This window comes from Nanorana parkeri, unplaced genomic scaffold (assembly GCF_000935625.1).
Source record: "Nanorana parkeri isolate BGI_ZX_2015 unplaced genomic scaffold, ASM93562v1 scaffold895, whole genome shotgun sequence".
NCBI lineage: Eukaryota > Metazoa > Chordata > Amphibia > Anura > Dicroglossidae > Nanorana > Nanorana parkeri.
In genome coordinates, this window is record NW_017307163.1 from 450,513 (window position 1) to 471,839 (window position 21,327).

The following is a 21,327-nucleotide window of genomic DNA, read 5'->3' on the forward strand; positions in this document are numbered from 1 at the left end:
TTTTTTTTTTTCATTTTCTGCAGTCTGTAAAAAAAAATAATAATAATTTTGCTGCAACGGAATTCGGCCAATAGCAAAATGAGAAATTAGATTTAGTCATTTAGGTCAATAGGAGAATGCCAATTCAAAAGCAAAGAAAGAAAAAAAAATTTTAAATTTAATTCTGGCCCAGATATAACTAAAAAATAAAGCGGTTAAAAAGGGCCACCTTGTACCATGTTGGCTCTCTCTCTCTTGGCTGCTCGGCCGCTCCAGCGGCCGAGGAGGAGAAAAAGCAGTTTGGCTGCCTGCGGTGCCTGCTTGATTCACCGTCTTTAACGCAGGGCAAAAGGGGCAATTGCCCTGGGCCCCATAATTTACAGGGGCCCAAAGCAGCTGTCCCTTTAGCCCAAGCGTGAGACAGGAGAAGCCCGCGGCACCGCTGACAGGGAGACCGTCCGTCCGAAGATGCCTTGTGGACGTGGAGAAATGGGTATCAATTCACCCTGGCTGCCTTTACTCAAATCAGAGAGGGTATGCCCATCCAGCCGGTATTCTGTAACATTGGCTGCCATGGGCTTTTCAGAGGTAGAGTTTGTAAGGCTTCCAACATCACTGACAGCAGAGTCATCTACCAATTCAAACGAAGTTAGGTCACACCAGCCATCAGTGTCAGATTCAATCATGTCAGAGTTTGGCACCAGGTAGTTGACATACTCCACCTTCCACTTCTCTGGCCCTGAGCTTACAGAAGCGACAGTGGATGAGGGGCTGGATCCAGCGCTATCATCATCTTCACCTTCACTGTGCACTTCTGACTTTACTTCAGTAATATTTACCTCCATTATATCAGAGGAGGTGGTAGGTTCTATAACCTCAGCCCAGGGCCGTCTTTAACGCAGGGCAAAGGGGCAATTGCCCTGGGCCCCATAATTTACAGGGGCCCAAAGCAGATCTCCCTTTAGACCAAGCGTGAGACAGGGGGGAACCGCGGCCGGTTGGCAATCTATAGAGAGAGGGGGGCAATGTATATAGAGAAGGGGGGGGACTTTACTTCAGTAATAGTTACCTCCATTATATCAGAGGAGGTGGTAGGTTCTATAACCTCAGCCCAGGGCCGTCTTTAACGCAGGGCAAAGGGGCAATTGCCCTGGGCCCCATAATTTACAGGGGCCCAAAGCAGCTGTCCCTTTAGCCCAAGCGTGAGACAGGAGAAGCCCGCGGCACTGCTGACAGGGAGACCGTCCGGCCGTCCTTTCTCCTCTAGTTAATGTCTGTGTGCCTCCTGCTTCTGTGATCTTCCCCCCTCCCCATGCCTGTCACATAGACACAGACATCGATGGAGGATGCCTGGGATATCCGGCAGGCACGGAGGAGAAGGAGGGGGAGGACACAACCAGACACAGCAGAAGAAACAACTTAAGCAGATCCTCAGTGTCTCTATTGCAGGTTACATTGTGATATGCATTATTGTTTGGTCTCTGTCGGTTATTTCATGTTGCATAATACCATCATAGCTCTTTGCACTTTCTTATAAAAAAGTAATACCAAATTTGTTAAAGTCTTCTGGAGGAGAATGACAGGGAAAAATCGTACCTCCGCTGGTCATGATTGTATAGTTGCAATATAATATAGTATATATAGTCCAAATCCCATTTTAATAGGAGCCACATAAGATCTTTTTACATTATACTGAGTCTGATGTTGCAGTGTGACGACAGTTATCTGTACTGTGACACTTTGTACTTTTATGATTACTCCCAGTCTTTTTTTTTTTTTTTGCATGCCCCAAGTTAGTAGTTTGCTGGTGTCTTCACAGTTCCTGGATGCCTTCTAACAATAAAGGATGTTAAGTGATCTGCTTTGATGTTTGTTTCTACGGACAAATACACATAAATCAAGCCAAACAGGGGCTGACTGGGCCGGGGGGCAGGGTGGCAATTGCCCCCCGGGCCTCTCTGCTGCTTTTAAAAACGGCCACTGCCCGTGGCCGTCAGGGGGCCCATCACCCCCCGCCCCCGGCTAAAAGAATCCTCCGGCGCAGTGGCTCTCTCCGCCACATACATACTGTACAGAGCCGCTACAGATGCGGCTCTGTACTCGGCGGCCGCTCGCTCCTCTATGCTGACCTCTGGAGGCCCCTTTGCGACCAGAAATCGGGGATGAATGTAGAGCTGCAACAACTAATCGACCAAGTCGATTAAAATCGATGATTGAAAAAGTTTTCAAACATCGATTATCGAAGCCCCTCCCACTAACCTCCCACAGCTCACAGCCCAGAAGCATGGACAGCCAGCGGCGGCCTACAGTGGGCGAGAGTGCCTAAGTAGTAGACATGGAGCGGAGTAAGGCCAGAACTATGTAGGGAGCACAGTGGGAGGAGAGCACCATCCCCCAGCCAGTCACCCCTTTCATGAACTTACTAGGAGTCCTCACATCTCCCGACCATTCACACTACTGTTACATGGATGGCAAAAGTGGCAGACAGGGGCGGGGAAGAGGCAGAGCGGGAGGGGGGCCAAGTTGCTGCACCATGGGCCTCTGGGTTGTACTTGCCCCCTGGGCTAAAAGTTGCCAGTCAGCCCCTGAAGCCAAAGAATCAAAAACATCCATTAATAAATTGATTAATGTTCATTTGCACTAATAAAGTATAAAAGCAAAGCAAGTTTTATTAATGCAGTTTAAAATGAAGGTTCATTTCATAATTATTGCTGTGCATTTACATCCACATCACTAAACACTTGCAGCTAGGTTTATTTAGTACACCGCTCAGCAAGCATTCAGTGATTTTACTAATGTATCCATGTAATTTATACTGCATGCATTGTGTTGGATTTACATTGCATGCCCCTGCACACTTTCTGCACAGTGTACTGCATTTGCAACATATGCATTCTACGTATAATATATAAGGAGGCATTTGTTAAAAATGCAATGCACCATGCAGTAAGTGCTTGAGGACAAGCAACACTAATGCAATACAGATTTATGGACTCAGGACCCTGCAACGCAATGGATTCAGGACCCTGCAACGCAATGGATTAAGAACTCAGAAAATGCAGTTAGGACTCTTCAATGCAATGGATTCAGGAGTCTGCAAAACAATGGACTCAGGACCCTGCAACGCAAAATTACTCATCCAACCACTCCCCTATCTGAGGGGTATTTGAGGTCCTCCAGTGCCTGGGGATTACTGCCCTCGCTGCTGCCAGTATAGGACACATTAGTCCTTTTTCAATTCTTTTACTGACCCATGGTGCAATGATAGGAGAGCCACCTCCGGAGTCTCAGATAAATCTAGCCACGTAATATGGCTACCTATCTTAAGTATAGATCTCCAGTACATTCTGATCTGCTGACATGACCCTAAATATGTAGCATTGTCCCCTCCTCCTGACCACATCTCCAACACATTTGAGATATTTAAGGGTTCATCTTGTGAACAGTACCATCTTGAAATAGTTTTAAAAGCTTTCTTTCCTGCGTTTGTACTGCTATACTAGATTTAAAAGCTAAATGAAAGACCTTATCCCAATCTTCTCCTGTCAGTGTCATTGCGTGTCCCAACTCATGTTCCCATGTCTTCGTGTAATATGTGTATGTCGGAAAAAATTGGGTTAACAAGATATAATATCGTTTAGATACCTTATGTTTTCTACCCGCCTTATTCAGACACATTCTCTAATGGGGTTAGGTCTCTATACACTAAACCTTGTGAACAAAGATCTTGAAAGAAATGTTTTAATTGTAAGTATTCCAACCATCTATCCCTACATGATGTATTCGATGGGAGTAGGTCTGATAGGAGGTAGTAATCCAGTGTCGTTAATAGCTTGTATCATTGGGGAATGTTTCGTAATCATCCACATCAAGAACCCTCTATTCTGGAGGCCTTGTGGGAAGTCTGGATTACCTAAAATGGGAGTAAGTGGGCCCATATAGTATGATACCCCATGCTTCTTGACCAATACATCACATACAATAAAATTCGTACGAATTTCGATTCGTAACGAAACGAATCGCACATGTCTAACAGTTACCCAAAGTTTTTGGTGTTCTATGGGGAACCAATCTAACATTCTATTCAATGTTACCACCATATGATAGGTTTCCATATGTGGGAGACCACCTTCTCCTTCTAATTTCCTTTTCACTATGATATCTTAAGCACGCCCCTGATTTACCCCAAGTATAGCATAATAGGAGTGTCCGTAATCTATGAAAAAATATTGAGGTATCGTCGTTGGAACCATCTGGAATATATATAAGAATCTAGGAATGATGTTTATTTTAAATAATGCCATCCTCCCAAGCCATGAATGTTTTTTTATTTTTCCATACCCCCAGACGTGATTGTGTAGATTCCAACAATGGTACATAATTGAGGAGATATAGTTTACTCAGGTCCGCAGGTATTTTTACCCCCAAATACTTAATGGATTCAGTGGCCCACTCAAATGGAAAACTAGCATTCAGATGGAGCATCTGGCGTAGCGCTTTAGCTAGATGTTCCATCGCAATAATATATAATAAAAGGGGACAATGGGCATCCCTGGCGTGTCATGTTGGTAATTTTAACAGGATCTGATAATATTCCATTTACCCGTATCCTAGCCGTTGGGCACGAGTATAATGCCATAATCTTTTGTATTAAAGACCCGGGTATACCTATCTGTTCAAGTGAGATTTTTATAAACTTCCAGTCCAGTCTATCAAAGGCCTTCTCAGCGTCAATGATAAAAGACACAGAGAAAGCCCATGGAGACGTACCCATTGGATAAGAGATACAGTTTTAATTGTATTATCCCTGGCCTCCCATCCAGGGACAAAACCTGCCTGCTCTGGATGTATCACTGCCTTTATATACGGTTGCAGGCGTAAGGCCAACATTTTCGCAAATATCTTCATAGCCACATTTATTAAAGAAATTGGCCTATAACTCGCACACTGTGTAGGATCTTTCTGATCCTTCTGTATCAATGCAATATATGCCTCCTGACTCTGTTGTGGTAGACCACATGTGTCATTAATTGCATTGAATACAGTGCGCATGAAAGAAGCCAGCTCCTTCGTGAACTGTATGTAAAATACTCCTGTTATCCCATTAGGGTCCAGGCTCTTCCCCAGCGGCATTAAGTGTATTGCCCTTGTTATCTCCTCCATTGAAAAAGGGGTATTCAAAAAGTCTATCACTTCACTTTCCAGTCCAGGTAAGTTTGTTTGAGTTACATATTTTAGCCTATCTTGTTCTAGCCTCTCCTCCCTATTCGTTCCATGCCCCCCTAAATTATATATGCTCTCGAAATAATAATGGAAAACTTCACCAATTATTCTCTGAGGAGTGGACCATACCCTGATGTGGGCCTTGAATTTTAGGGATATATGTATGTCCCTGTTTCTCTCTAATCGAGCGAGCTAGTGATCTACTGCTTTTGTTTCCAAATTCATACATTGTTCTATTGGCACACTCCTTATATTTCTGGTACCACAAATCTAATTTTTTTATGAAGTCATATTCTCTCTTTTGCTGCAGTTTTAAATATACATCTGCGTCAGGTGCCCTTTTATGTCGACATTCCAGTTGGTGTATATCTTCTAGTAAAGATCTAATAACTTGATATTTTTGTTTTTCTAAGACGAGCCCCATGGGACACCAGGACCCCCGTAGAACTCCTTTCAGTGCCTCCCATTTTATTGGCAAAGCAGTTGTATTCTGTTCATGATCTATTAAAAAATTAGTAATAGCTTGCGAGACCGCATCTTGTATTAATGTTTAATTTTATCTACCCCTGTTGTATCATATTGTTTGGGGGTGTAATTGTAAAATATATTGGGGCATGGTCCGACCATATTTGCAATCCTATATTCGCTTGTACTTGCCAACTTAGTATGCCATGCGAGACAAAGAAATAGTCTATTTGACTATAGGAAGAGTGTGTCAATGAGTGACATGTATAATCCCTTACTTTAGGGTGCATCACCCGCCAAACATCCACCAATTGCAGACTCCAATTGCAGACTATGTAAGCGCTGTTTTATTCGATTTACCTGAGCATAGGGAACATGTACTGTGCCCTTCAGGGTATCCAATTTGTGGTCCATTGTTAAATTAAAGTCACCTCCAAATACTACAATCCCTTCCATAAAATTACTCAATTGGCTCAATATCTTAAATAATGCACCTGCTTGACCCGTGTTGGGTAGATAAACATTTGCTACTGTATACTGTTTTCCATATATTCTACACTTCTCAAAGATATACCGCCCCTCCTCATCCAATGCTTCCTGAATGTCTGTTACTGTTAATGATGTATGAAAGCAAATGGCTACTCCTCTTGATTTACTCTGGGAGTAATTACTCATACATCATTTAGAGGAATATCTGGTAGGCATTTTTGGGGCTGATTAACTTTTAAAGTGTGTTTCCTGTAGATAAAGTACCCCTATCCGTTGGGTTTGCATATCATATGAAATCTGAGATCGTTTCTGCGGCACATTTAAGCCCCTAACATTTAGGGAAGCAAACCTGATGTTATTCATCATTTCTATTGTCCCTGATGTTCATACCTTCTAGATTCATCCTGACCTCCCGCCTATCCTCATACACATCCTCATTCTCACCTAGATAGAATATGGCCTCTGAGTTTCTACAGAGCCTATACTAGCTATGCTGGCTTCTATCCAGGGGAGAAACTAATCAATAGACCAGGCCCACACCTGTCTTACCTATTATTTCATTAAGTAGGTGTCCGCCTTCAATTTTCCTTAAAATGCTGTCTTCTTACAATATATCAATCTCCCAAGATTTGTACAGTTCCTTTTCCCGTGGGATCAACCCTCTCTCAATAGTACTCTTGTTCTCCTTTCCAATCCCCCCCTCTCTCCACCCCCTTTTGAGATTCCTCTTGTGATAACAACAAATATTGAGGTGTAGTGTGTAACCCAAAATTATTATATAACAAACCCCTCACCTCTCAATCCCACTAATCGATTATTACTTGTGCTATTATCTCATACTCCAATATATTCGATAAGGGAGAATAATAACTCCAATATGTTCCAACTAAATATACACATATACATGTACATACACATATACATGTACATACACATATACACTATATTGCCAAAAGTATTGGGACGCCTGCCTTTACACGCACATGAACTTTAATAGCATCCCAGTCTTAGTCCGTAGGGTTCAATATTGAGTTGGCCCACTCTTTGCAGCTATAACAGCTTCAGCTCTTCTGGGAAGGCTGTCCACAAGGTTTAGGAGTGTGTCTATGGGAATGTTTGATCATTCTTCCAGAAGCGCATTTGTGAGATCAGGTACTGATGTTGGACGAGAAGGCCGGGCTCGTAGTCTCCACTCTAATTCATCCCAAAGGTGTTCTGTCGGGTTGAAGTCAGGACTCTGTGAAGGCCAGTCAAGTTCCTCCACCCCAAACTCTCTCATCCATGTCTTTATGAACCTTGCTTTGTGCACTGGTGCGCAGTCATGTTGGAACAGGAAAGGGTCATCCCCAACCTGTTCCCACAAAGTTGGGAGCATGAAATTGTCCAAAATGTCTTGGTATGCTGATGCCTTAAGAATTCCCTTCACTGGAACTAAGGGGCCAAGCCCATCCCCTGAAAGACAACCCCACACCATAACCCCCCCTCCACCAAACTTTACACTTGGCACAATGCAGTCAGGCAAGTACCGTCCTCCTGGCAACCGCCAAACCCAGACACATCCATCGGATTGCCAGACAGAGAAGCGTGATTGGTCACTCCGGAGAACACGTCTCCACTTCTCTATAGTCCAGTTGAGGCGTGCTTTACACCACTGCACTGCATTGCACTTGGTTATGTAAGGCTTGGTGCAGCTGCTCGGTCATTGAAACCCATTCCATGAAGCTCTCTACGCACTGTTATGCCAATCTGAAGGCCCCACAAAGTTTGGAGGTCTGTAGCTATTGACTGCATACAGTTGACAACTTCGGCGCACTGTGCGCCTCAGCATGCGCTGACCCTATTCTGTCATTTCACGTGGCCTATCACTTCATGGCTGAGTTGCTGTTGCTCCCAGTTGCTTCCACTTTATTATAATTCCACTAACAGTTGACCGTGGAATATATAGTAGCACGGAAATTTCACGGAACACCTGAATCCAATGATTTGGAGGGATGTCCCAATACTTTTGGCAATATAGTGTACATACATATGCACAAATATATAAGCATACACATACACCTATACACATAGATACACACTGCAATCACATCCCTTTCCACAGTAAAAATACCACTCATGTATAAAATATCCAATCATACCCCCTATCTTCTAATCTTCTACCATATCAATATTCCTCTGGGGGGTATCTATAACGTATGCCTCTTGTGTGAGTCATACATGTTTAACTGTGAGCCAGTTTAACATGCATCATTCTCCCTGTTACCCTCCTTTTGTTTTTTATTCTTAAAAATATTATTCAAACAAAAAAAACCACACTAGATACCTCTATATTAAAGTGACACTGTGTTAAAATTAGATAAAAAGTGATTGTCTCTTAATATTGTGTAGGTGCTTAACTGAATAGACAATTAACAACTCCCTATTCATTTCTAAGTTTTCTGCATATTATAATATATAATAGATAATAAATAATAAGATAAAAATAAGAAAAAGCAATATATTATTAATTGTGTAGAGTAAATAATGTGATTCTTGTTAATTGTAACATAGATATCTAGTACTAAACACTCCTATAAAATAATACCAAGCCTCCTTCATATAAATTACAGACATTCCTCGGTTACCGACTTACCTGCTTTGCGACCACTCGTACTTACGACGGACCGCCGAGCGACCTCCGACCTCGCGTGTTAGCGTCAGTGCGACGTGTCGCCGCCGGAAGTGACGTCCTCCGATCTTCACTGCGGGTCCTGGTAAGTATTTTCATTGCCCGATGTACAGTACACTGTTCGGTACTGTACATCTGCAACGCTATACAGTACTGTACTAATGCAGTACAGTACTGTATAGAGTTCCTCACTTAACGACCAATTCGTTTAACGGCCTGGTCTTAGGAACGGAACTCGGTCGTTAAGTGAGGAATACCTGTATATAAATAAAAAACAAAAACAAAAAAAACATTGTAGTCTTCAATACATCTAAATCAAATTAAATTGTGAAATAGTATGCATATAATACAAATACACTTACTAAATACCATATCCATACAATTCTTACATCTCCCCCTCCCCCGGATTACTGGGGAGGGCTAAAAAGAAGAAAGAAAAAAAAGTAGGGCTGCGGAAATTAACGATTAATTACTGGATTAATCGTTAAAATTTTTGATCGATCAAAAGAATTATAATCAGTAATGAAAACAATCACCTCTCCGCCGGCTTCCGGGTCTTCTGGGAGTCCTGTCGGAGATCCGGTGACATCACGGACATCAACATCACCGGACTCCTCCCCCCTTCCCCAAGTGGCTCTCTAATGAAGGGAAGGGGGAGGAGTCCTTCGTTAGCCGACGCAGCCACTTGGGCTGGTAATCTGTCGACACTGAGAACTTAACTAGTTCTTTGACTGCCTGACTTCCGGTTTCGTTGCAAGAGGTTTGCCCGAGAAACTTGTTCTGCACGAGTGCCAGCCAAGGCATTGGCCTATACACATACTGGACAGCAATGAAGTAATAAAATGAACTAGGATCATACTAATCCAGCACGTTATTATTCTGAGTTGCCCCACTCAAGCGGCGACCATATTGAGTGGGGCACGTGAGATTAATAACGTGCTGGATTAGTGTGATCCTAGTTCATTTTATTACTTCATTGCTGTGCTGTATGTGTATAGGCCAATGTAGTTGGATCTGTATGTAAATTATAATGAACCGAAATTAATTGATTAATCGATTTAAAAAATTTGATTAAATCGAGCACGAAAATTTTAATCAGTACCAACCCTAAAAAAAAGGAGATAATAAGGGGGAAATAAATAATTCCCAGCACGCTGGAGTAGAACCTTATCTCTGACTATTCACTCGTTTTTCCACCAAGTCCACTCCCCTCTTACTAGCTGGGAGTACTACTGGTATCAAGGGGTCCCATTTTGGTAGGCTCCTATATTGCGGCATTGGTGGATCAGGCCAAGTTTCCAGCACAGCAGATGGCAGATCCAATTGGGACAGGAATACCTCTAAGTCCTCAGGTGAATGAATAACTATGTTCCGACCAGGGCCGGACTGGCCATAGAGCAAACTAGGCACTTGCCCGGTGGGCCAGGCCGAACACAATCAACCTGATTGTGTTCGGGCCGGTCTGCTATGCCCAATGGCCGGCTCTGGGAAGAGCCGGCCTTACAACCAGGGCCGGATTTACTCTTCCTGCTGCCCCAAGGCCAGGTTCCGCAATGCGCCCCCCTCCTCGCCAACCCCCCCCATTAATGGAGAATGGCAACCGGATGGCAGGGTTGGTTTTAAAAAAATTTATTGTTTCTATATTTCTTTTTTACTTTTGTATCACTTAAGAGAGAGACTCGGCGGCTGGGGGGAGGACGGAGTCCCGAGGATGGAGCCAGAGGAGAGAGGTAGCTGCGGGGGGGAGGGGAGGACGGACAGGCTGCAGACATATTACGACATCGCCGCGATCACTTGTAAACGAACCAGCGGCTTCCTCACACTACATCTAGTCCTGCCTTCCCAAAGCAGGACTAAATGTAGAAAGCAACTTATCGCCTGGCGCCCGGAACTGCATGTTTCGGGCATCGGGAGACTCTACAGCAGTGCCGCCCCTGTGCTCCCTGCCGCCCCTAGGCCGGGCCTCGGTGGCCTTGTGCAGAATCCGGCCCTGCTTACAACACAGGCAGCACAAGTGGCCGCTTGAGGGCGCTGGTGGGAGAGGGCCGAAAAACACCTCACCCAGCTCTCTCTGCTCTGTGCTCTCTCCGGAGCTTGTTGGTGCTGTTCCTGCACTGTCCCGGCCGAGATATTTACATATGAATGGGCCGCGGTGATTTGCATATCAATAAGCCGCAACCCATTCATATGTAATTATCACGGCTAATTCATATGCAAATCAATGCTGCCACCCCCCCCCCCGCTGCAAAGGAAGAAAAAACTGCCCGAAGACTGCAAGAACAAGGTAAGTTTAAGCATGTGTATGGTGAATGCCTTTGTTACATTGGCGATCAATGTGAATACTTTTGTTACATTCGCGGTCATTGTGAACACTTTCGTTACATTCGAGGTCAATGTGAATACCTTCGTTACATTGGCGGTCATTGTGAATACCTTTGTTACATTGCCGTTCAGTTTGAATACTTTCCTTACATTGGCGGTCAGTGTGAATACTTTCATTACGTTGGCGGTCAGTAAGAATGACTCTGTTACATTGGCGGTCAGTGTGAATACTTTTTTTACATTGGCGGTCAGCGTATATACTTCCATTTCATTGGCGGTCAGTGCATATACTTCCATTCAATATTAAAATTGTACCTCCCTGAACCTCCTCAGAACCTCCCTGTTATTAATACTGAAACCAGTGTTTAGTGTAAATATAAATCATTCATGAAACTATAGTGAATTGAAAAACAGTGTAAACCAAAGTGCAATAAACGAATCTGGTAATAAATCATGGAAAAAACATGATTCCAAAAAATTGTAAACAATTGTAAACAAAAAAAACAGTGTAAAAATTTGTTAGAGAAATATCAGATGGAACAGAAGAAGTAAAAAGGGCTTCTTTCCAAAAAACGTGCCAAAATCCACAATTATATGTGAAAACAAATGTGTTCCAGGGAAAAAGATTTGTGCTCTTTATTGTGCTTCACAGAATAGGTTCCCCTAAGGATATGCACTCACCACAACGGAATGGCCGTGTATCAACAGCCAATGTACGCTTTTTTTCTCCAACTCGCGTTAACATGCAGCCGGAATGACTATCAGCGCCCTCTGTCTTGAGATCTCGTTTTCTCCCCGATTATATATTAAAAAATGACAGCCGGCCGGCTGCCGCAAATAAACTTTGTCTCCTAGGACTGAGAATGGGACGTCATCAGACCCCCGCCTCAGACGCGTTTTTCGTCGTCACGACATTGTCAAGGAATAGCAGGTCTGATTGGTCACACTTCAGTCATCATTTATATCCCCCATACTCATGAATAATCTAATAGAACTCCTTCAGGTGTTAGGCTTGTTCAGCCAAAAAGAAAATTATACGAGAACTTCACTAACCACACTCACCTCTAAAAAACCTCCATTTACCCACAATTGTCACTTTGTAGAGAGGAATAGATACACATATATGTTCTTATTCAAAAGCAATCAATATGATACAAAATGTTATAATGTTCATAAAAGACCCTAACTGATATTTACATCCACTTCAGAAACAGAGGGAATAGGTATAAAATATTACATAGAAAATGTTTCATTTAAAATTTATATATATAATGGCTAATAACTACCCTCTAAATAAAATGACATTAACAACAGGGATATATTATGCCTATGAAGCAAATTTACACTTATACCAATAACAATGAATGATATTTAAACCATCCAAGTCATCTTAATATATAAACTACATAGAATTATATAAACTACATAAAAATATGGACCTAATGTCAACCAATTATAAATATTAATGGAAATATTGTAAACAGTAAGATTTAATATCCAATAAATAATTAATATCAATAGGTTTAAGACATTGGAATGTATAATTAATAATTAATACAATATTTAATAAAATACCCTTTTCTATTACTCAGGGAGAACTATATGAACCAAGGTTTATCCCATTATGCAAGTGGTAAAATCCCTCTGATCCCAGAGTCCAGCGGGTCTCTGATCCCTGAGTCCAGCGGGTCACTGAGCCCTGAGTCCAGCGGGTCACTGAGCCCGGAGTCCAGCGGGTCACTTTGGGACCATCGTATCCAAAAGAAACATCCATTTGGACTCATTTTTAGATACGTCCCTTTTGAGGTTAGAACCTCTCCAGTGTTTATTTTATCAATACCACAAATCTGTAGACCCCTCGGATCTTGATTGTGAACCAATTTAATGTGTCTGGTTAAACTGTGTTTGAGAAAACCATTTTTTTATGTTATTAACATGTTCTTTTAACCTCTTTTTTCATTCTCTGGTAGTTCTACCGACATATTGCAACCCACAAGGGCATTTTGGAAGGTAGGTCACATAACGACTATGACACAAAATACATTTTTTAATCTTATATTCTTTACCATTTGTTTTGGATTTAAAAGAAGTAACTGTATTCCTCAGTCCAGTAGTTCTACAGCTAATACACCTTTTGCATGGATAAAAGCCTGAACCCTCAAAGAAAGTAATGATCTGTTTAGGTGGGTCAAGGACATTTTTTGCTAGTCTATTTTTTAAATATGCACTCTTCTATAAGGCTCTGTTCACACCTAGGCGTATGGAATATGCGCGTTTGTCGCGTGTTTCGTGACACGTGTTTTTACCGCGATTCGCGGTAAAAAAATGTGCGACAAATGCGCGTTTCCGAGGGCTACTTGGCTGTATCCCAATGGAAACGCGCAACAAAAACGCCACAAAGAAGCTCATGTACCTTTTCAGGCGTAGGCCGTTTTGTAGCGCGTTCATACGGGCTGAAATACGGCAAGGTGTGAACCATACCCATAGAAAAACAATGGGATTTTCATGTTTGAGCATTTTGTAGAGCGTTCGTAGAGTGCTGAACGCACTACAAAATGTACAGGTGTGAACCAGGCCTAAGGCCCTGTTCACACCTTTACGTTTTGTCGAGCGTTCAACGCTCTATGAACGCTCTACAAAACGTACAAACTTGAAAATCCCATTGTTTTCAATGGGTATGGTTCACACCTTTCAGTATTTCAGCCCGTCTGAACACGCTACAAAACGGCCTATGCCCAAAGAAGTACATGTACTTCTTTGGGGCGCTTTGGTCTCGCGTTTCCATTGGGATACAGCCAAGTAGCCGTCGGAAACGCGCGTTTGTCACGCGTTTATTAATTCAATACGCCTAGGTGTGAACCCAGCCTTAAATGATTTTGTTTTTTTGAGGAAGTAAAGGGCCTAGTTGCTTATCTCTTTTTAAGATGTCCCAGTGTTTCCCAATAATGGACTCTAATTCCCTATGTTGTGCAGAATAATTGGTTATAAATGATACAGGAAAGGTTTGTTCTTTTTTGTGGCAGGTCTAAGTAGTAGTTCTCTATCTATACCTAAAACATTATCCTTTCCTTTGTGCAGCTCCCTTTTACTATATCCATTCTCTCTAAACCTATCAGTGAGGGTATGTGATTGAATATGGAAGTCTTCTGTTTTAGTGCAATTTTGCCTAATGCGTGTGAATTGCCCGTTGCGTATTCCTTTTAACCATTTAGGATGGTGACAACTGTGAACTAGAATGTATCCATTTTTATCTGTAGGTTTGAAAAATGTTTTAGTGATCCATCTATTCCCTTTAATAATATCCAGGTCTAGAAATTGTACATTGGTATCACTAATAGTGCTAGTAAATCTCAGATTATATTCATGAGAATTCAAAGAACCTATAAAAGTTTGTAATGATGATAGATTTCCTTTTAACTTTTTCCATCTCTGTCGTCTGGAGAATGTACAAATGCGGTTGAGTCCACTTAAGCAACCGCATGACAACAATCCTGTGGATTCCGATGTCAATCTGGGCAGTGAGGGCCATGTCGTCTGCACTACACTTTTACAGTTTGAAGGAATGTAGAGATTGATTTTCCAGCTCCAAGGCACCAAAGGCTGGGATTTGACAGGAGTGCTCTTTGGAGTCATACTATTCACTTCTGTAGTGGATATGCTGCTGTTGATCGTACTTTCCTTAAAAGGTGACAATGTAATTTTCCTTTTCTTGTGTTGTTTAAGCAGGGAGGGCGGCGTCCCGAAGATGCCTTGTGGACGTGGAGAAATGGGTATCAATTCACCCTGGCTGCCTTTACTCAAATCAGAGAGGGTATGCCCATCCAGCCGGTATTCTGTAACACTGGCTGCCATGGGCTTTTCAGAGGTAGAGTGTGTAAGGCTTCCAACATCACTGACAGCAGAGTCATCTACCAATTCAAACGAAGTTAGGTCACACCAGCCATCAGTGTCAGATTCAATCATGTCAGAGTTTGGCACCAGGTAGTTGACGTACTCCACCATCCACTTCTCTGGCCCTGAGCTTACAGAAGCGACAGTGGATGAGGGGCTGGATCCAGCGCTATCATCATCTTCATCTTCACTGTGCACTTCTGACTTTACTTCAGTAATATTTACCTCCATTATATCAGAGGAGGTGGTAGGTTCTATAACCTCAGCCCAGGGCCGTCTTTAACGCAGGGCAGAAGGGGCAGTCACCCAGGGCCCAATCATTGTTGTGGGGCCCAAAGCAGCTGCCCCTTCAGCCCACATAAGCAGTGGCGGAACCACCGCCGGTGCGGGCGCACCATGGCCTCGGGCCTCTAGGGGGCCCAGAACAGTCACCCATACTCCTGATATACAAGGGGTGCAGGTGGGGCCTAGGGAACACAAATACGCTGCATATGCAGATGATATCTTATTCTATGTCAGGAACCCCCGAATTTCTCTCCCGAACCTTCTAGCGGCCTTAAAAGATTACAACTTGGTGTCCCACTTTAAAATCAATCTATCCAAATCTACTATCCTTAATTTAACTGTCCCCCCTATAGAAGCGAGGGCCCTCAAATCTAGCTTGCCGTTTCTGTGGCAAACCCACTCCCTGAAATGCCTAGGGATTAACTACACGCCTCGCTTACGGGATATGTTCAACAACAACTACATGCCCCTCTTGAATACTATTAGAGCTGATCTGAGACGTTGGTCCCCCCTGTACCACTCCTGGTTGGGCAGAGTGAACGCCATTAAAATGAATGTGTTGCAGAGACTTCTCTTCATGTTCCAAATGTTGCCCATGGGTGTACCTCCCTCTTATTTTAGGTTACTTCGATCCCTGGTATCCAGATTTATTTGGAGACACAAGAAAGCTAGGATATCCTTTAATGTTTTAACCAGACCTAGATCAATGGGTGGAGTCTCTCTACTTCTTATAGAGCGGCCTCTTTGGCCAGAATCATAGACTGGCATTGCGCCGGGGAGACGAAGTTGTGGGTACAAATGGAACAGTCGGTGAGCCAGGCAAACTTATGTAAGGTGTGTTGGATCCCGAAGTGCTATAGACGACTGTCCAGTGCCACACACACTTTGACGAGTACATCGCTGTCCATATGGGATGCGACAAAAAAAATCTTGCACCAGGGCCCTTTGTTCCTTAGGTCTGCCACTGGTGTTGCCCCCACCTGTTCTTCTGTATGCTGCTGTTAGGGCCGGGGGGGGGCCCAAGAAATTGTTTGCCCAGGGTCCAATCAGTATTAAAGACGGCCCTGCCTCAGCCTTGTCATGGGGTACCAAACATTGATCACTCTTCTCCACAATAGTCTGGGAGCTAGAATCCTCCCACTCCTCCTGATCACCAGTGACACTGCTCTTCCGTCCGTTTAGATACCCGCCAGTCTCCACTTTCCTCTTGATGGTGGAGTTCCAATGATTCTTCACTGCATTGTCCGTTCTTCTAGGCAGCAGCTTTGCTATTTCAGCCCATCGGTTTCCCAGAAGTTTGTGAGCCTGACAAGTAATGCGGTCTTCATCTTCTGTTCAGGATGACTTCTTCACTTCTGGGTTGAGATGGCTGTGCCAGCGCTCCCGGCACTGCTTACCCATCCTACCCTTCAGCTGTTTGGCAATCAGAGTACAGTGTTTAGTTCCATACTTCTTCACCAGATCTATTACCTTTTCATCCTCCTATTTGGTCCATGGGCCTTTACTAAGTCAGGGTGGAGTACACGTTGCCATCTATGCTGACACTACTGTTCAGTTCATCATATGATTGGCTATTGTCTTCCATTCACCCTGTTCAATACGTTCTCACCAAGGTTTTCAGTGTGTCATCCTCCTCCTGGGTCCATTTCACCTTGACACGGTTCTCTCTATGCTCTGGAACATCAGAGTCTGTGTCCTGATGCTGTGGGTCTTCCCACTCCTCACTTTATTGTCTGTCCTAAGGATACAGCAGGAAGTTGATGAGGAATTCTCCTATCAGACAGTTGTCCCTGGGAACTGGTGTTACCACTGAAAGATTTCCCGGTATCTCTCAATGGTGAAGACCGGATTGAGGAGCAGTGGCAGAATACACATGGCAGGAATCACAGAGTGTAGACACAATGGTGGGATGGAAATAGGAAGCACAAGTGGTATGGAAAGGTGAGTGGGGGTTAATTAGTAACAGATGTGAGGTCAGACAGGTACTGAGGGGTTGTGATGGAGGGGTAATGGAGGGAGACACATGAAAGGGATGAAGCAGAAGCAAGATTGTGGGTGGAAGGAGAGTTGAGATGTTGGGTCACAGTTATATAGAGGCAGGATGGTGGGTATACATATGTATGAGACAAGCAGAAAAGGAGAAATTCTGCCAGAACACACATGATAGAGATCAAGCAACAGTGGAAGCAGATGTGGAGTCAGACAGTGACATGGAGGCAGAGTGGTAAAAGGGGACACAGATGTGGGGTCAGAGTAAAATGGAGGCAGGGTGGTAAAAGGAACACACCTTGGAATGGAGGCAGAGTGGGGTCACACAGTAATATGGAGGCAGGGTGGTGTCACACCGTGAAATGGAAACAGGGTGGTAGGAGGGGACATAGATGTGGTGGCACACCGTGAAATTGAAACAGGGTGGCAGGAGGGGACACAAGTGTAGGTGGGTGTCACAGGGAAATGGAGACAGATTGAAAAAGGGGACACAGATGTGGGGTCAGAGTAAAATGGAGGCAGGGTGGTAAAAGGAACACACCTTGGAATGGAGGCAGAGTGGGGTCACACAGTAATATGGAGGGAGGTGTAAATGAATTGTGAGGTCCGGCAGCAATGGAGGAGATATGGCAGAAGACAAGACAGTGGTGGGGACAGGATAATACACATGTAAAGCCAGTCAGGAATGGAGGAGACATGTCACGTCTGGAGTCAGGCAGTGGAGGGTACAGGATGGTGAGAGAGAACACAGTGATATGGAGAGGATATAGGATATAAAAGTGAGGTCAGGCAGGAATGGAGCAGTCAGGGCAAACACATGGCAGTGTTGGGTGCAGGAAGGTTTTAGGAGAGGACACAGTGATATGGAGGGGGGATAGGATATAATGTGAGGTGATGCAGGAATGGAGCCGACATGACACCTGGCTGGGGTCAGGCAGTGGAGGGTGGTGGGAGAGGACACAGTGATATGGGAGGGGGGGATAGGATATATTGTGAGGTCAGGGAAGAATGGAGGAGACATGACACATGGCTCGGGTCAGGCATTTGGAGGGTACATGATAGTGAGAGAGGACCCAGTGATATGAGGGGTATAGGATATAATGTGAGGTCAGGCAGGAATGGAGGAATCATAACACATGGCTGGGGGCATGCAGTGGAGGATTGTGGGACAGGACACAGGTTTAGTACACACAGTGATATGAAGTGTAGTCAAGTTATAGATCAGGCAGGAATGGAGGACACATGGATGGGACAGGCAGGTGTTGGGTACAGGATGGTGGGTTATAGGAGAACATACTGCGATATGGAGACATGCCACATGGCTGGGGTCAGGCAGTGGAGGTAGAGGACAGTGATATGGAGGGGAATAGGACATGGATCATGATCAGGCAGGAATGGAGTAGACATGACATATGGCTGGGGTCAGGCAGTGGAGGGAGAAGACACAGTGATATGGAGGGTATAAGATATAATGTGAGGTCAGGCAGGGATGGAGTAGACATGACACGTGGCTGCGGTCAGGCAGTGGAGGGTGGTGGGAGAAGACACAGTGATATGGAGGGTATAAGATATAATGTGAGGTCAGGCAGCAATGGAGCAGACATGACACATGGCTGGGGTCAGGCAGTGGATGGAGAGGACACAGTGATATGGAGGGGAATAGGACATGGATCATGATCAGGCAGGAATGGAGTAGACACGACACATGGCTGGGGTCAGGCAGTGGAGGTTGAGGACACGGTGATATGGAGGGTATAGGACATGGATGGGAGGTCAGGTAGGAATGGAGCAGACATGACATATGGCTGGGGTCAGGCAGTGGAGGGAGAGGACACAGTGATATGGAGGTAGTAATATGAGGTCAGGCAGGAATGGAGGACACATGGCTGGGGGCAGGCAGGTGTCAGGTACAGGATGGTGGGCGATAGGAGGAGAACACAGTGATATGGAGACATGAGCCATGGCTGGGGTCAGGCAGTGGAGGGTGGTGTGAGAACACAGGGATATGGAGGCGTATAGGACATGGAAGGGAGGACACATAGCTGGGGTCAGGCAGTGGTGGGAGAGGACACAATGATATGGAGGGATATAAGACATGGGAGGGAGGGAGGTCAGGCCGGAATGGAGTAGACATGGCTGGGTTCATGCAGTGGAGGATTGTGGAACAGTTATATGGAGAGGTATGGACATGGATGGGAGGTCAGACAGGAATGGAGGACACGACATATGGCTGGGGGCAGGCAGTGGAGGGAGAGGACACAGCAATATGGAGGGGTATAGACATGGATGGGAAGTTAGGTAGGAATGGAACAGACATGGCTGGGGTCAGGCAATGGAGGGAGAGGACACAGGTTTAGGACACACTTGATGATAGATTTCCCTCCCAAATGATATCATCATCAATGAAGCATTTCCACAGTTTAATCCATCCATTGATATTACTAAAAATGTTTTCCTCCTTCCTCTTGGCCATATAGAGATTATCTATACTTGGGGCAAATTTCGCTCCCATGGCAACCCCTTTTTCTTGCAAGTAATAATTGTTCTGGTACCAGAAAAAAAGTTTTTTTCATGGCAAAATGAATGCACTCCAAAATAAAATTATTTTGTTCTTTCCGGAGTTGACTATACCTCTCAAATGCCCAAACAAACAGCCTCAAGGCCATTTTGGTGTGGTATACAAAGTGGTTACATCTATGGTAGCCATCAGAGTGTGTTTCTCCCCTCCCAGTTGATCTAGAATATTAAGCACATCTTTACTGTCCTTCAAAAAAGGACTCACCATAGGTTGTAAGTGATAATCTATAAACTCCCCCAATCTTGCGGCCAGGGAGTCAATACCACTTAAAATTGGTCTTCCTGGTGGTTGTTCTTTTTTTTAATGGATTTTTGGAAGAAAATATATAATAGGTGTTTTACATACCGATGGTAAAAGATAGTCTTTCCTTTTTGGTTAAAAAAATATTTTTTAAAACCTTTATTCATTAATAGTACCAATTCTTTTTTTAAATCACTGGTGGGGTTCTTTCGTAATATTCTATATGTATCCTTAGTTTGTAAAATGTTACTCATTTCCATCTCAGAAAATTCTTTATTCATAATAACTACTCCACCCCCTTTATCGGCCGGTCTCATAACAATTCCCTTCCTTTCCTCTAGGGATTCAATCCCCTTACTAATGTAAGCTTTATCTTTAACATATTTGAATTCCAATGCTCCTAAATCTTTCTCACCTAAGTTCTTAAAAGTTCTTAAAAACTTCTACAAAATGATTGGAACTATTCTTTAGGTTGAACACTGACTGGTTTCTTAATGGTGTTTGAACATATATTTCCTCTCATTAATATTAGGAGTTGTTTTTAAACATGTTCTTGGTGTAGAGGAATAATACCTTTTGATGTTTAGTTTCCTGATGAATTTTTGGATGTCAATATAAGTGGAACATTTATTAAGATTATTGACTGTTATCGCAAAGCAGGTAAGTCGGTAACCGAGGAATGTCTGTATTTGAATGCCAATGCTCTCAAATCTTCAACTAAGTTCTTAAAACCTTCTACAAAATGATTGGAACTATTCTTTGGGTTATTCTGGTGCATATTTTAAACCCAAATTCAGAACCCTTTCTTCCTCTTTCGTGAGCACTACTGAACTGAGATTGAAAATCCCATGACCTACCACCGCCTGTTGCCTCTGGGATTGAATCCTCCTCCCCCTCTACATCCCCTCCTCTTACTGCTTGGCCCCTGAATCTTTCCCTTTGGGGTAAAGGTATCCCCTTTGGCTCTCTTCTCATCCTTTGTGTCCAACCTCCTCCCCAGGCCGCATATATCTTTCCTGACCTTATAGATTCCTGTTCCACATGTTTTGTCTTCTCCACCCCTGATGGTATTGACCTGAGCGTCCCCTCATGGGTGCACATCCGAGGGGGGAGATTGGACACAAAGGATGTGGAGAGAATCAAAGGGGATACCTTTACCCCAAAGGGAAAGATTCAGGGGCCAAGAAGTAAGAGGAGG

General features: G+C 43.8%; 1 pseudogene; it reads right to left on the reverse strand.

The window, feature by feature from the left end:
- Window positions 1–14,507: 14,507 nt before the first annotated feature.
- LOC108794761 lies at window positions 14,508–17,197 on the reverse strand (annotated as a pseudogene).
- Window positions 17,198–21,327: the final 4,130 nt, after the last annotated feature.